Here is a 15751-nt window from a genome sequence, read left to right on the forward strand (position 1 = left end):
AAGGGAGGCCCGGAATGGCTTTAGGGAAGCCGGCCATGTGATGGCCGGCCAAGGCAATAGGGCCGGCCATGTGATGGCCGGCTAGGCCCTAAGTGGGCCGGCCAAGGAAGCCCATAAAGGGCTATGTTGGCCGGCCACACTTAAGTGACCCAATGGAGGGTATTTTGGGTGTTGCCTAATAATTAGGTTTATGGAATCCTAGTTTGAGTCTAATACCTCTTCTAGGGACTTCTATATATACCTAATTATACAACCTAAAGAGAGAGGCAATTCAGAGATTGAATTCTCAACAACTGAGAGGGTTAACTGAAAGAGTTTCAGAATATACATCTCAGAGAGAGAGAGAGAAAAGGAGTTTTCTCAAGTATCTAGTCAAGAAGAAGGAGTTCTTCATCTCAACCTTCAAGAAGGTCCTAGCTGACTGAAAGGAGGGAGTTCAAGTCATTATTCGGTGTCTCAAGTAGAGGAGCTACACTTGGAGCTCTTATCTTCCGAATACTGATCGGAATTTAGTTCGTGGGAAAGCGATTAAGAGGTAATCTTCTTTCCAATCTAGTTCATTGGTATGTTCATGTATAGATCCTGGAATTAGTGTTAAACATATGATGTTTGAGATTCCGCTACCAACACTAATAGACAATTAGGTGTATGAGATACACTAGGTTATTCCCCATCAATAAAGTGCTCGTGTTGCACTGTGCTCGTGTTGCACGGATTCCCTTTTTGGGTGGTATCCTTTGTCTATTGAGAGGTTTAAGTCGATGCAAACACGAATGGTAAGTGACGCTATCTTGTGGACCTCAAAATTGGTTATGCCCCTCCAAAAGGGAAGTTGTATTGTATGAATCTCTTCAACCGTGTAACAGGTTGACTTCAATTGTGTTAGCACGAAAGGTGTAACATAATGGACTGTTATTATTGTTCTGTTGTTCGATACTTGGTTTTGTGTTGAATTGGTCTATTTAGACCTTAGGTAATTAGAAATCTACTAGCTGGGTTCTGACCCAGCCTACTATTTTTCAGGTGATAGAGATCGGGGAGCGCCACTAGCTTGATCCCAGTTCGTCAGTACAGAGCTTCTTTCTTAGTTTTCGCTTTCGAGATTAGGTAGTTATTTGGAGTTTCACTTTCTAGATAGTTATTTGTTTCATTCGTTATTGTCCGACCTACGTGTCGATGATTCAGAACCATTGTTTGAGTTAAGAAAGTTTAATGGATTTCTTTTAGATGATTTATTGATTCTTATGAGCTTCACATTTGATATTATTTGTCTCTTTTGATGGATATATCGACTATGTTTACTGTTCTGCGGAGAAATGCTTTGAGTTTAGGTTTTCATGGCGGCCGACGTGGAAATCTAGATTTGGGGCGTTACACTACAGTTTACTTTTAGTAGAAGTGAAGAAAGAAGAATAAGAGTAAGAAGAAGGAAGAAGAAGACAGTTTAGGTTTTCAATCTTTAACTATTATTTTTGTTAGTAGTCCACAAGTTACTAATTATTAGTATTTAAGACTTTATGGAGTTGTCTCCTTATTAAATCAAAGTCAACTAAGTCGAGTATAGTTGACTCGCATCGGGCCCGAAAATAGTTGTCCATATAAGAAAAATGGTTGTCCGCGTATTGGCCACCAATGAATTTTATACAAGGAAAATAGATAAATATTTTGGGTCATCTACTCATCCACATAAAAAAAGTTAACACCCAGATACAAGGGGACATAGAATGCTAAATATTCATTTCCTTTAACATCACTAACCACCAACATAACTCCACCACCACGACTAAGTCCTATTAATGGAGCTTGGTTTAAAAGACTTAGGTTGGGTACACATATAGTTCATATTATGAGATTTTTTTATTAACACACAAATAAAAGTTCTTTTTAAAAATCTATTTAAGTCGGTTAGTACGCTATATAAAAAGTGTTTTTATATCTTAAAAAGCTAGGGTGTGACATCTAGTAAAAAAATGTAATATTCATATTGTAGTTATTAAAATAATATACTTATACCATCATATTAATAAAAAAAGATATAGATATTAACAACAAAAATAAAATGAAATAAAACAAAATAAATAATTTTTCATAAACAAAATTTGAGAAATTTAAACCTTATGTAGTGGTGATGGTGGTTCTTAATGGTGGTGGGCATGTTGTGGAGTAGTTGTGGTGGTGGTGGAGTTGGGGCGGAACTGGAGTGGTGGTGATGGAGTTGCGCCGAAGGTGATGTTGCACCGAAAGTCGTGGAATTTCTGGGGAAGTGGTGAAGTGTCGACTATGGTGACAGAGTGGTGGCGAAAGTGGTGGAGTGGTTGTAAAAAAATTGATGGTTGTAGAATAGATGTGGTTGTGGTGGAGTTGCGGCGAAAATGGTGGAGTGGTGGTGATGGAGTTGCGGCGGAGGTGGTATGGAAGTGGTGAAGTGTTGGTGATGGTGGTGGAATGGTGTCAGAGATGGTGGGGTGATGGCCGGAGGTGGTGGAGTAGTTGTGGTCGCGGAGGTGGTGAAATGGTTGTGATGGAGGTGGTGAAGTGGTTGTGATGGCGGTGGATGTTTATTGATGATGAAGAAAAAGAAAAATATTTTATCTTTTTTTCATAACTAGCTAAAGTAGCTATAAAAAACCACAAAATCGTAGCTCGTGTTTTTCTTTGGAGAAAATGGGTTTTCTAGTTTAAAATAAATTGCAGTTTTTTGGATCAAACGCGTAAAATTTTCAATAAACGCTTAAAATAAATCAAAACCTGGGTTTTAGTTTTTTCTAAGCGGAGCCATATGGAGCCAAAAGACTCCTTCACCCAAGGAGCTTGAGTTACAAAAGGTTAAAGCACCCGAAAATTGATTTTCACCTTCAGATTAAAGAAAAATTTCACGCATTTTGGTGAAGTCCCACTAAAATTTTGAAATTTTGACGAAAACTCTATCGATCTTTATAGGTTTCGTAAGTTCTAGAGGTTCCTTTCTCTCATTTTTCTCTATTGCTTCTCATTTAGTTCCAGAAGATCTTGTTTTTCGTCTTCTCTTCTTTTCCTCCCATTTCTCATTTATGCTCACATGAGAGAAAAATGTGATGTTTTATTTCGTTTTATCTTGATGCTCGTGACAAATTTATTTTGTGTCACCCATCATGAAAACACACATAAATTATTAGGAATTAACATAACGTCAGGCTAACTTGTCTCGGTTAAATCATATTGTTGTAACTAAACGTTTGCGGAAGCTATCAAACCTATCCTTGAAATTGATCCGACTATAAAAATTAATCGAGAAGCTAAGCCAAAAATTAAATACACAAACAGAATTAACGAGGCTCGGCTTAAAGGCTACGTCCTCGGGCGACCAAGAAAACTTTATTGAAGGATAGACGAAGACGACTCACACAACCCGCAAGTTCGTCCCAAGACAGTACTGAATAAAAATTAAACTTCTATCTCTCTCACCTACTCTCTCTCTCTCTTTAATGAATAGTTGTTGTGTCTATTATTAATGACAGGCACTCATGTATATATATCTATTATACAAAACAGATCCTTGTGACTAGGACACAATAATTACAAAAAAATATGACTAGGACAAAAATTAGGTGACTGGACGTCCACTTAGATATCTATCTTACATTCTACAAATCTAGCTCTAAGATCTTCCAACTTTCCCGAAATCAAAGGGAATTTGTCATTGTCCCTTCCAACGTTAGTGAAAATACTATCCCTCCCTCATAACAGATTCCACTAAACGGTTCGTTTTCATTTTTCCCTTATCGATGAACAGTGCCAATCTCTCTCTCATCTCAAAACGTAACAGGAAGCTCCCCAATTTTCAAATACCCTCACCTTCCTCCACTAAGAGGTGATTATGGGGAGAGGGATCGTTCATTTGAAAAGAATGGAGAAGAAGATCAATAGGTAAGTGATTTTGTCAAAAAAAAAAGGTTAGGGTTTGTATAAAGAAATCTCATGAGTTCTCAGTTTTAATTTCTTCTCATTCTAGGTACCCAATCTTCTCTCAGATCTGTCTAATAACTCTATATTTCTTCTGTCCAACTGTTTTTGTTCTTTGTAGTTCTTCATTTGTAATAGATTTGTATTTGTATAATAGATCTGTTTTGGTTAACAGAGATATAACGTTCTAATTGTTTAAGTTGATTTGTAGTGTGAGTTCATCAATTTCACCCCCATATAGCAAGTAGAGACCCTAATTTGGTTAACAGAGATATAATGTTTTAATTTTTTAAGTTAATTTGTTATAGGTGCATCTTCTCTGTTCTCCTTAGCATTCTTCAGTCAAGCTTCTCTCCCGACCTCATAATCTTTGACCTGGACAACCACGGGTAAGTATTTCTTTTTTCCTTCCATGAAAATTGAGTCTTAATCTTTAGTGACAATTGGATACTCTCTCTGCCTATTTTACATGAATATATTGATTCATCTTGGTTATTAAGAAAGTTAGAGAAAAGCTAGAAAGTGCTTAGTATCAGCAGCAACAACAAGAGGAATAAAATTTGGGAGATGAAAATCATAATAAGAATAAACAGATAAATTTTGTTTAAATGGTGTATCGCTTTCTTAGTAAGAGTCAGATGGTTTTGGTTTAAATACCCTAACTAGCAACCAACTCCAAGAGCCAAGTTTGATTCCAATGTTACATAGGTAAGAACAACCAAAGAATTTCTATTTTCCATCTTGAACAGTTTTTTTATGGTATTATAATTCGTTCCATTTTTGTTGATTTGTAGTCTCAACGGATCCAAAATATTATCTCTTTCTTCAATTCGATTTGTGGGTATTTGGTAAGGTAATTTGAAAATGATGTTTATGGAGTGCCTATACTTGTTATGATCTTCTCTCTGTTCTTAATTACTGTCAATTAGGGTTTCTTTATCTATTTTACTTGCAAGACCTAATTTTCTGTGGTTAAAGATTAAATCATTAGCTAATTTTGTTAATAATATTCATGTGCTTCATGATTAGCTTCCCTGATTTAAGTTCTTTTTCATTCGATTGAAGTAAGATATACGTTGAATTCATTGCGCTTTAACTTGCAGTTTCTTCTTCACTAATTAGGATTTTTCTTTTCTTTGTGATCGAGTTTGGTCACTAATTAGGCTTTTTATTTAGTTAGTTCAGGAGCTTCAATTAAGCGTTACGTTCTGCGAAAGAAGCCTCCAGCGAAATTCCTCAATCTGCTCATGCAGTCAAAAGATAGTATTACTGTATTAGGTTAACTAATTTGAGTTTCTTTCTTTGATTTAATTCGTAGTGATTTAAAGAGATGAAGATGAAATTATATAATTAGTGAAATTTAGTTCTAGCTAAATGTCGATATAGTGATTGAAATGTTTAGTTTAGTATATTATATGATTGTTATCTGAAATGTCTCATAACTTGATATATGACTGTTACTGGTCTGAATAGAGTCTGATTCTCAAGATGTTTGATAATTTGATATTGCAGACCCTTGAGCCATTAGGTATTCATACCCAAGTTCCTGTTCCTAGAGTCTCCTGCCTTTGTACTGATCCAATTATAGTTGGAACTACATAAGTCTGGCTGTCCAAATTCACATAATTTGATGTATCCCTTTAATTTCCTAACCCACATTTAATACTTTCATTTACAAAACTCTTTAATCTCCTACACCTCTCTCCATGATCTCTCCCCTCGTCATCCAGATTTTACCTCAAAGCTCAGGGTTAAAGTTAACTACAACCCTTGGAAAATCCTCTATAACTTACAATCTCTTAAAAATTTAAAATCACCTCTTATTCATGTTTGTAACTTACCATTCTAAGTCGATTGATTATTGTGTCGAAGGATTGATTAGGTGCTTCAACTACTAATAAATTCTCATGTGAATGCTTTGGATGGGAATGATGAACCTTTCAATGATCAAGAGAAGAAATATTTGCTTCATAGGGTGGAATTTCATGAATCTGATTTTTTATCTTACTATCAACATGATAATGTAGAACTTGAAAGAATCGTTGGATGTATACCTTACGTAATTTGATGTTTAACTATTGAAATGTTTGAGTCATTTTATCTCTCTTACTTTTATTATTGTCTACATGTTTTAACTCTTTTGTTATTGATTTCTATATAGATTCTCAACCCCAAATGTAGAAGCTATGCAAAGATGATTATTGAAAATGCTAAGTGAGTATCTTTTCTTTAATTTATGAAGCAGCTATTGCGCTTTTCAGTTAAATAAAACATTTGCTTATATCTAAATTTCGAATTCTGATTAGTATAATACTCAAAGGATGACTATGTTGATACTGTTAATTAGGATTCACATGTTCTTAATTGTAACTTTCAGGATGCCTTTCATGTTTGTTTTCCAATAATCTCTCACACTCAGAAGATGAGATATTAGCATACTTTTTCGTTGGAGTTTAAACATGTAAGACATAGTATGTGAAACATGTACTGCGATCTCTGCCAGATTGGGTACCTTGAATATTGCAAGAATCAGAGCTTAATTAGGTGGTACATTTGGGAATACACTCCATTAAATGGTGCTTCTGAAAACACCAAAATCAGATAAAGTCAGGGAGTGGTAAGCCAATTAACCTTGCTTATATGGTTGTTTCAAAATTAAACCCACTGTCCCTCTATAAGTCTACCAGTGCCATTTCACAGTGGAACATGATATAAGCTGCAAGTTCTGCTACAGTCTAATTGGATAACACAAAACCGCACAATACCTTTCGGCATCTTTACACTATGTTATATTAGAGTCAATGGGATACTAGCCTAACAAAATCGACGTTAGATTTGAGAATCGGCATACGCAAACCTAAAATATTGACATTATAATGTTATATGTTCTTTAATGTCGTCACAAATTGACTGTTCAATCTAGAAAAAAAAAATCGACTGCCATGTGCTTATTAGTTATTCTGAAAGTAATATTCTTTCCACTTCTAATATTGTTCTTGTCCAAAAACTGTATCATCTTTATGGTCAATAATGTTCTTCTGCATTTGGATATCTCTTCGAGGAAATGTAACTCAATTGAAATGATACAGCTTACCTCCTTGAAGTCTGTCTTTACCGTCCTTCCTCGTCCTTCACAATCAATGGGCGTCGTTAGAGAGGAATCGAAATCGATTTCATTCAAGTGCTCATCCAGGGATACTTACATTTTTGATTCCATTCGTCATGAAAGTTCGACATATAAATAGGAAGTTATGTCTGATTCCAGCAGATTGAGGTATTTTTCTTCCCTTTTCACTTCTTTACTTTGATTATGGTTTTAATGAAAATGTTTGTTCAACTTACTACATCTTTCTATGTACCTAAAACTCTGCTCATGCCGATAAAGTTCTTGTTGATGTTGGTACCAACTATTTTATCTAGGTTCATCCTCGTTTTCTTTTACTGTTCCCATTATGCATCTCAAATCTACATTTTTCAACCTTAACAATAGTGTTAATATCAAAGCTCTATTGAGGATTCAATTTATAACTTTCGAAATTTATTAGCTTGTTTGGAAATTGGGGTTTTCTTCCAAATGTAGCTAGATTTATGAATTTCATACTTCTATTTTTTAGGCAAAAGAGATTTAAAATGTAAGGTAGATGGTTTTGGGTTGTTTGAGTGGTTAATACCACAGAGTTAAAGTGACTTTTTCAAGCATGAAAGAGTATATGGGCAGAAAATCCAACCCGTAACTTGGAATAAGATGTAAACCTTTGAGGTAAAAGTGAGGAGTTTTTGGAACTCCATTAAATATCCTAATGATCAATATAAGGAATAATTTACCGCTTAAGACAAATACTTTGTGGAACGCTTGATCATATTCCATTGAGAGAGGGTGTCCGTATCGGATGGTTAAGAGGGGTTGACTCGACAATTATGCCTGAACTTCCATTTGTTATGACTTTATTCAAACAGAAATTCTCACACCCACACTATTGTTGGTGTGACCAAGGAAAAAATTAGCATCGGTTAAAGATGTTCATGTGGTTTTTGCAATTGCTCAAGTAAGTTCTATATGGCATTACTTTATTATTAATAAGATCATGAAATGAAGAATTTTTTTTTTGAATTGTTCAGCGTGTGCCTCGAACCCTTGACCTCTACGGTGGAAGACTATACCTCTTACCGCTCCAACCAAGAGTTGTTGGCATGAAATGAAGAATTTAGATCTAATTATTTCTTTTTATTAAGTCTTCTTCGGGTATAATAGCTGGTTTACATTCACCAAGTACAGAGAACTTATAACAACCTGTTTTTGTAGGTCCATTCATGCTAGAGAGCTTACAACAGTTAGTTTACTAATTTTTTTACTTGAATATTATATATGTTTTTAATACAGGACTTCAATAAAAAACATGTGTTAATTTCGAATATATTCAAATATATTTCCCCCCTCACCTTATTTTGTTGTCCGCATATTTCGTAGAAATACTAAAAAGGAATACTACTTCATAATCGGGTATCTGATTTGTATTTTTACTCCGTGGACCCTTCCTCTTATGTCTTAAACATCGTCATATTCCTCTCTCTAGGGTTCTGCAAATTTTTGTTGTCCACTTGCGCCATATGCTTCTTTTGTTTTGTAGATCTTCTTTCTGTGCCTTGCAGACGTATCTCCGGTTGTTTGGTTTATTTATTTATTTTACTTATATAGGTATAAACATTTAAGCCTATGATCCATGATGACATGATGGTGGGAGCTTTCTCTTACTCAACAACACTAGAAAAGCTACTTAAAGTAGATGCTCATTTATTGCTCGCTACATCTCATAAGATGAAGCTGCAAGGTTTGCCATTAGTTCATTACTATCATAGGTATGTTAATTTCTTTTACTTATCTTGTTGTTGTTTTCATTTTTCATTACGGTTACGTTATTCAAGCCTCCCCATTTCCATCCCTGAGAAATGGCTAAACGCTAAAAACTCATTTTCACCATGCCATGATAGTCCTAATGTTTTGCCTGAAGTAGGTAGACAACTGAATTATCAGATAAATTTACAAGGAAAACAAAACCACCATAGTAGAAGATTTCAGTGTTCCACTTACTAATTAGGATGACTTTTACAATGGGTATATGGATCAAATATTGTTGAGTTTGGCATGAATGTTTGACTCTAAGATCCAGATAAATTGATTTATATACCCTAAAAGTGAAGTTCTTCTACTGTACGAGGTTTAGTTAACTTGAGTTAAGATTATAAACTACCTTAGATTTGCTCGTGAGTATTTGCTCTCGTAAAACTATAATCATGTGATATGAAATATTTAAATTTGTGAGTTTCAGACTTTCAGGCATTGGGCTTGATAAACTTTATGACTGCTTAAATTCATTCAACCTATGTTTTATTATTGAAGGACATATTGAGAAATTGTGAGTTTCAGGCATTCGGCTTGATAAACTTTATGACTGCTTAAATTCATTCAACCTATGTTTTATTATTGAAGGAATTATTGAGAAATTGTGAGTTTCAGGCATTGGGCTTGATATACTTTATGACTGCTTAAATTCATTCAACCTATAGTTCAACAAAAAAAAAAAAAAATTCATTCAACCTATGTTTTATTATGGAAGGACATATTGAGAAAGTAAGGGGCTGACACACAAAAGCTTGTGGTTTTCCGTATTCAATTAATTTGAGGTTCAGTTCACTTATTGTTCACCTCTTGAATTACATAGGTAAAGACTGATTCAATGTTGAGGCATTATGTGATAATAGATGGAAGAAGATACTATACTTAACCCACGTATATCTGATCAATCAATGCTAGAGAATCCTGTCAAACAACAACAATGAGGAGGAAAGGAACCAAATCCACGATCACGAGATAAGATATGCAAATCCACTTCGCCTCAAGTTAGTACTTTTTTATTTCGGATGTCATTTGATTCACCCGTTCCTCATTTTTGTTGTATTCTTTTAGTCAGGATTTTCATGACATTTTTCAAGGGACGAGGAAAAGACCAGGATGATAATAAGGATGCAAACTATTCTTTATTCGTTGTTTTCTCAGTGAGGATTTTTTTTATTTTAATTCAAGTCAATTTTAGTTACTTGTTTCTTAGTCTTTAATAAAGAACGTGATTTTTTTTTTTACCATTTGGGTAGGAAGAGGAAGTGAGAAACAACAGGCCTTGGGAATGATTGGTAGAAAATCCTAAGTGATCTACAATATCTAGCATTGACAAGAATTGTCACAGAATTGTAAAGATCTTGAACGAACTTTGACACAATGGTGAAGAATTTAAGCGAATTTTCTGGATGCTTTCGAACTTCATTTCTTTCATGATGGAAGGGTATATTTATTTCTATAGATTTCTTAAAAAATTTCTACAACTTAAAACTATTTCACTGAATTTACACATATATTGCACAGATAATGTTTTACATTTGTTCTATTTATGATTTTCGGAGATCTAATTGTTGGTCAACATAATAGTTTGTTTTTATTTAGGTCATTATTTGATTCAATAACCTTTAGTTAAATTATTCTAAAAAGTTAGTGAGTTAATTTCTACGCGTTGCGTAAAGGGCATTCCCCCGCCCGTAGGGCGGGGGTTATGCCTAGTATATATATATATAGTATATTAGACCCCATAATAGGAAAGCCTAAACCTCCTCTAATTTGTGGAATCCTAAACTGATTAGAAAAGCCTAATCAGTTTAGGAAAGCCTAAACCTACCCCAATTAGGAAAGTCTTAAACCGCCTCTCACAATTCTCCACCTCGTACACAATTTGATATACTTCAAATTTTGGACGAACACCAACTCCTTGTAAGATATATCTGCTTCTTGTAACTTCATCCGACTGCACCAATATGACCATGGCTGCCTACGTACCCTTTTACAGGATCAAGCCTACCGTAGTTCTACCAACCCTTCACATAAAATTAACCTTGTCGCCATTACGCCCTTTCAGGCAACTTAAAACGACCTGATTTGTAGCAATTCCAAGCAATACTGAAACTTGTTACACGTCACCACTTTAGTCAACATGTCCGCGGGATTCTCATCTGTGTGAACCTTCATGAGAGAAACATCACCTTCCTCTACGACATCTCGTACGAAGTGATACCTGACATCGATATGCTTAGTGTGAGCATGATGAACCTGATTCTTCGCCAAGTGGATCGCACTTTGACTATCACAGCATACACACTCCTGCTTAATCCCTAGATCATCCAGAAGACCTCACAACCACGAAGGTTCTTTGTAATGGAATTTTTTTCCTTCAAGGTTTTTTGAGAAATACAACAAAAGGGTTTTTTAAAAAATTTATTTCATTTTTCACGAGTCCTCATATTATATAAGCTATTTGATGACTCCAGAATGCCCTCATTATATCAAATTAGTAAAAAAGGAACAAGCAAAAAATGAACCATTGTACCAGCGTTTGTAATGGCAGTTAACCTTCTTCAAAAAAACCCAAAATATAAAGTAGTTCACATAGGTAAATAAGTAACTTTAGAGATTTTCTTCGGTTATACAAACGGTGGAAAACCAACTTTCTCACGAGAACAGTTTTCCCAACCCTATTTTCACATGTATCAAACAGACCCTAAAGGATATTTGTTTGGCCACTAAGGACAGAGAGTCTCGTGTGGACTTCACACGTAATATAATTAGAGTTTTTTTTCTAGTTATATATTGAAGACTAGGGTATATTGAAGACTAGGGTATAGTAGTTAAATTGAGAGATTTTTATTTCTTTATTTAAACCTTCAAATATCTTTTGTTCCCTTTTTTCTTAAATTAGTTATTTTTTTTAAGGACACAGTTATTTTTTTCTTCAAATTGGTTATTTTATTTTCAAGAAGGACTATATTTTAAATTTTGAGAAGGGCTTCTAGACAATATCCTTTATTAAAAAGATATTTGTCCCAGTCATCGTTTTTCCTTCTGTTTTATTACATCGATGTTCTAAGTAAACACTTTACTCGATTCTCTCTAACTCCATCCACTTTCTTCTCTCTAGGACTTTTAAGAAATATCCTCGTTGTAAGAAACTTCTCCCTTCTCTATTTTATTTCAATTACTTTGATTTAGTTTTACATTTCTCTTTTATAGAGTAGAAAGGAAAAACAGTTATGTAACTAACAATAACAGAAACTAATCTAACAGAAAACCTAACAACTAAAACTGTTTTTCTAACTTCTCTTCTTGAACTCTCCTGTAGGTGCCTTTAGAAGTTAAGTCAATAGTTATTGACTTAGTCAGATGTTGCTTGAGTTGACTTGCTTGACTGGAGCTTGGACCAGACCAGGACGGTCAAGCTTGGACCAGACACGACTTCTGCTGACCATATAAAAACCCTCTTTTCATTTGCCCTAATCACTTTTACCCTCATCTCTTCTTTTCTTCTTTCAGTCGAAACCCTAGATTCTACAGCCCCCCTCAAACCGATGATGAGGAGGAACGAAACATCATCAGTTTGGCTCGAAATTTATGAAATAAATCTTCTGGTAGACCTTTTGCGAATATATCTGCAAGTTGTTCTGTTGTGGGGATGTGATTTACCAAAACCGAACCATTTGAAACTAGATCTCGAACATAATGGAAGTCTACTTCGATGTGCTTTGTTCGCGCATGAAATATAGGGTTTGAGGCTAAGTATTTAGCACTGATGTTATCACAGAAGAGATGAAAGGGACGAGTAAGTGGCAATCTCAGTTCATCCATGAGGTATGATAGCCATACTAACTCTGTTGCTGTGTTTGATAATGATTTATATTTGGCCTCTGTAGAAGATTTAGCCACTGTGGCTTGCTTCTTCGAACTCCATGAGATGAGACTTGACCCTAAGAAAATACAGTAGCCTCCTGTCGACTTTCTCGAATCAGGGCATCCTCCTGTAAGAGGATCATAGCATCTGTAACCCTTGTGTTCATTACTATAGCCTAAAAACACACACTGAACACTTTTGGGACTAAGTTTGTCCTTTCTTAGTTCCCCAAGATGTGGATAACAAGCACATCCAAAGATTTTTAAAGAAGAGTAGTCAGGATTGTGATGGAATAAGGTTTCAAATGGTGTTGTGCCTTGTAAAGTTTTTGTGGGTAGTCTGTTTATAATATAAACAGCAGTACTAAAGGCATCAAACCATAGAGATTTTGGTAAAGAGCAATGAAAAGATAGTTTGTTACCTAATTCTGTAATATGTCTATGCTTTCTTTCTGCTTTGCCATTTTGTTGAGGAGTATAAGGACATGAACATCTGAACAGAATCCCACTTTTGTCTAAAAAAGCCCTGAATTCTCCTTTTGTTAAGTTCTGGAGCACCATCTGACTGGAAGTATACAATTTTCTCTTTTAGAAGATTCTCATTTGTTGCTTTGAAATGACTGAAGCATTTTATACTATCAGACCTTAGCTTCATGGCATAAATCCAGCTGTACTTGCTGAAATCATCTAGAAAAAGTATATAATATCTTGCACCATTAGGAGTAGAAACAGGGGCTGGTCCCCAAATGTCACAATGAACCAAGTATAATGGGGTATTTGTAGTAGTTGAAGAGTTATCAAAAGGGAGACATTTGCTTTTACCCAATTCACAGGATTTACAAAACTTTTTCTCAATCTTTGTTGATAATGCAATTTTATTCTCATCATGTAGTTGTTTAAGCACAGCACTGTTTGTATGACCCAATCTAGCATGCCATATATCAAAAGTAGATGCTGTCTGAGATAAGTATGCATGATTTAACCTATGTTGTAAGATAGTATGGTGTACTTCAATAGGATATAAGTTGTTCTTGACAGGCCCTTCTGCTAGGATTTTATTGGAGTGAATATCCTTTATATTATAACCCCAAGGAAGAAATTCCACTGAGCATGAATTATCCTTTGTGAATTTTGAAATAGACAGTAAATTCCTTTTCAAATGTGGTACACATAAAACCTTGTTTAGCTCAAAATCATGAGTTGAGGTGGATAGTTTTGACATACCAGTACTTGAAATAGGTAGAAATTTTCCACTTCCCACCATAACTGCATCAGACCCATTATAGGGTTGAATCAAAGTAAGATTATCTTCACTGTGAGTCATATGGCTGCTGGCTCCTGTGTCAGCTAGCCAAGACTTATCTTTATTTGATGAAGTTAAAGCACCTGTAGACACAAAGCATTGTTCCTGATCTGAGATACAATCATAATATATTTCATCACTTGTATCTGTTATAACAGTGGCAGTATGGCACTCTTGAAATTCATCACAGTCATCACTGCTTTCATAAGGAAATAGAACAGCATTATTACATTCTAGCATTCCCTCTTCTTCATAGGGATAAGACTCTGTATCTGCATTTCCATCTTGCTGATTTTTATCAATATCACTTTGTGGACAATTTGCTTCAGTATGATAAGTAGGATAGTTCCTGTTTGGTTTGTATCTGAAATAACAAACATTAGGTGTATGACCCCACCTCTTACATAAACCACAGGGAACTGAGGAGAAATCAAAATCTTCAGCCTTTTTACCTTTCAATTGACTGTTTGTGGAAAAATTTCCTTTTGGAGGAGACCCATCTCTCTTATTATAAACTTGATTTTTATAGTAGGTTGGAGAAGGTTTATTTGCATATCTTTGATGTTGTCTTGGCTGAAGTCTTTTGACATAATAAGCCTCTTGATCTGATTCTTTTTGAAGTAACCATTGCTCATGTTGTATTAGCCTAGACTTTAAGTGAGCTAATGACAATTGCTCATTGTTAGCCCTTATAGCAATAACAAATTGATCATATTCTGAACTTAAACCATGAATAGCTATTCTGACAAGTTCAGATTCACTGATTTTGTCATGAACAGAAATAAGAGAATCAGCTATAAGTTTCAATTCTCTTAGATATTCAGCAATTGTGGCACTTCCCTTCTTAATTGTTTGTAGTTTTCTCCTGAGTTGATCCTTTTTTGATTCTAAGCCTTCATTGTTAGTAATGTCAAGGTAATCCCAAATTTCTTTTGCTGTTTTTAGACCATAAGTATCTAAGTAGACAGATTTTGATAAAGTACTCTTGAGGTAAGACCTAACAAACCCTTCTTTTGATCTCCAAGATTGAAAATCTGGGTTAACTTGTTCTACACCATGAAATATTCTAAGTTGTGGTGGTTCTTCTATTGTACCATTTACAAACCCTAACAGATCATATGTACCAAGTAGAGTCTCTACTTGGTCCTTCCACATTAAAAAATTACTATCATCTAGTTTCTCTGTGATAAAACTAGTAACAGAAGATATGGGAGGAAGATTACCTTGATTAGAGGATGCCATGATTTGAGAATAAAGAGATGAGTAAAGAACCAGGAGAAAGATGGAAAATAGTCTGAAAAAAAACAGTAAGTGAATCTAATCACTTACAACTTGTTGATTTATCTTCTTGATTTTGATCTTTGTTGTCTGATTTTGATCTATTTTAACTGGATTTTGATCATGAATTGTCTCATTTTGCGAGATTTTGGATTGAATGTTCTTGAGATGGAGAGAAGAAAACCCTAGCAGTGGATCGATTTCTTTACCTAACTGATACCATGTAAGAAACTTCTCCCTTCTCTATTTTATTTCAATTACTTTGATTTAGTTTTACATTTCTCTTTTATAGAGTAGAAAGGAAAAACAGTTATGTAACTAACAATAACAGAAACTAATCTAACAGAAAACCTAACAACTAAAACTGTTTTTCTAACTTCTCTTCTTGAACTCTCCTGTAGGTGCCTTTAGAAGTTAAGTCAATAGTTATTGACTTAGTCAGATGTTGCTTGAGTTGACTTGCT

The 15751-nt window shown here is 34.8% G+C and overlaps 1 long non-coding RNA gene across 1 annotated transcript; it reads left to right on the top strand.

Annotated features, from left to right (window-relative positions):
* The first annotated feature begins 3765 nt into the window (after positions 1-3765).
* LOC147556508 (uncharacterized) lies at positions 3766-10455 on the top strand. Its single transcript, XR_015234900.1, has 8 exons — positions 3766-3906; positions 4251-4331; positions 4737-4795; positions 6104-6156; positions 7032-7216; positions 8639-8799; positions 9663-9996; positions 10093-10455. It is a non-coding gene; the product is annotated as an uncharacterized LOC147556508 (long non-coding RNA).
* The last annotated feature ends 5296 nt before the right edge of the window (positions 10456-15751 follow it).

This window comes from Eschscholzia californica, unplaced genomic scaffold, assembly GCF_041429995.1.
Source record: "Eschscholzia californica isolate CP2 unplaced genomic scaffold, dmEscCali1.0.p SCAF_2, whole genome shotgun sequence".
Classification (NCBI taxonomy): Eukaryota; Viridiplantae; Streptophyta; class Magnoliopsida; order Ranunculales; family Papaveraceae; genus Eschscholzia; species Eschscholzia californica.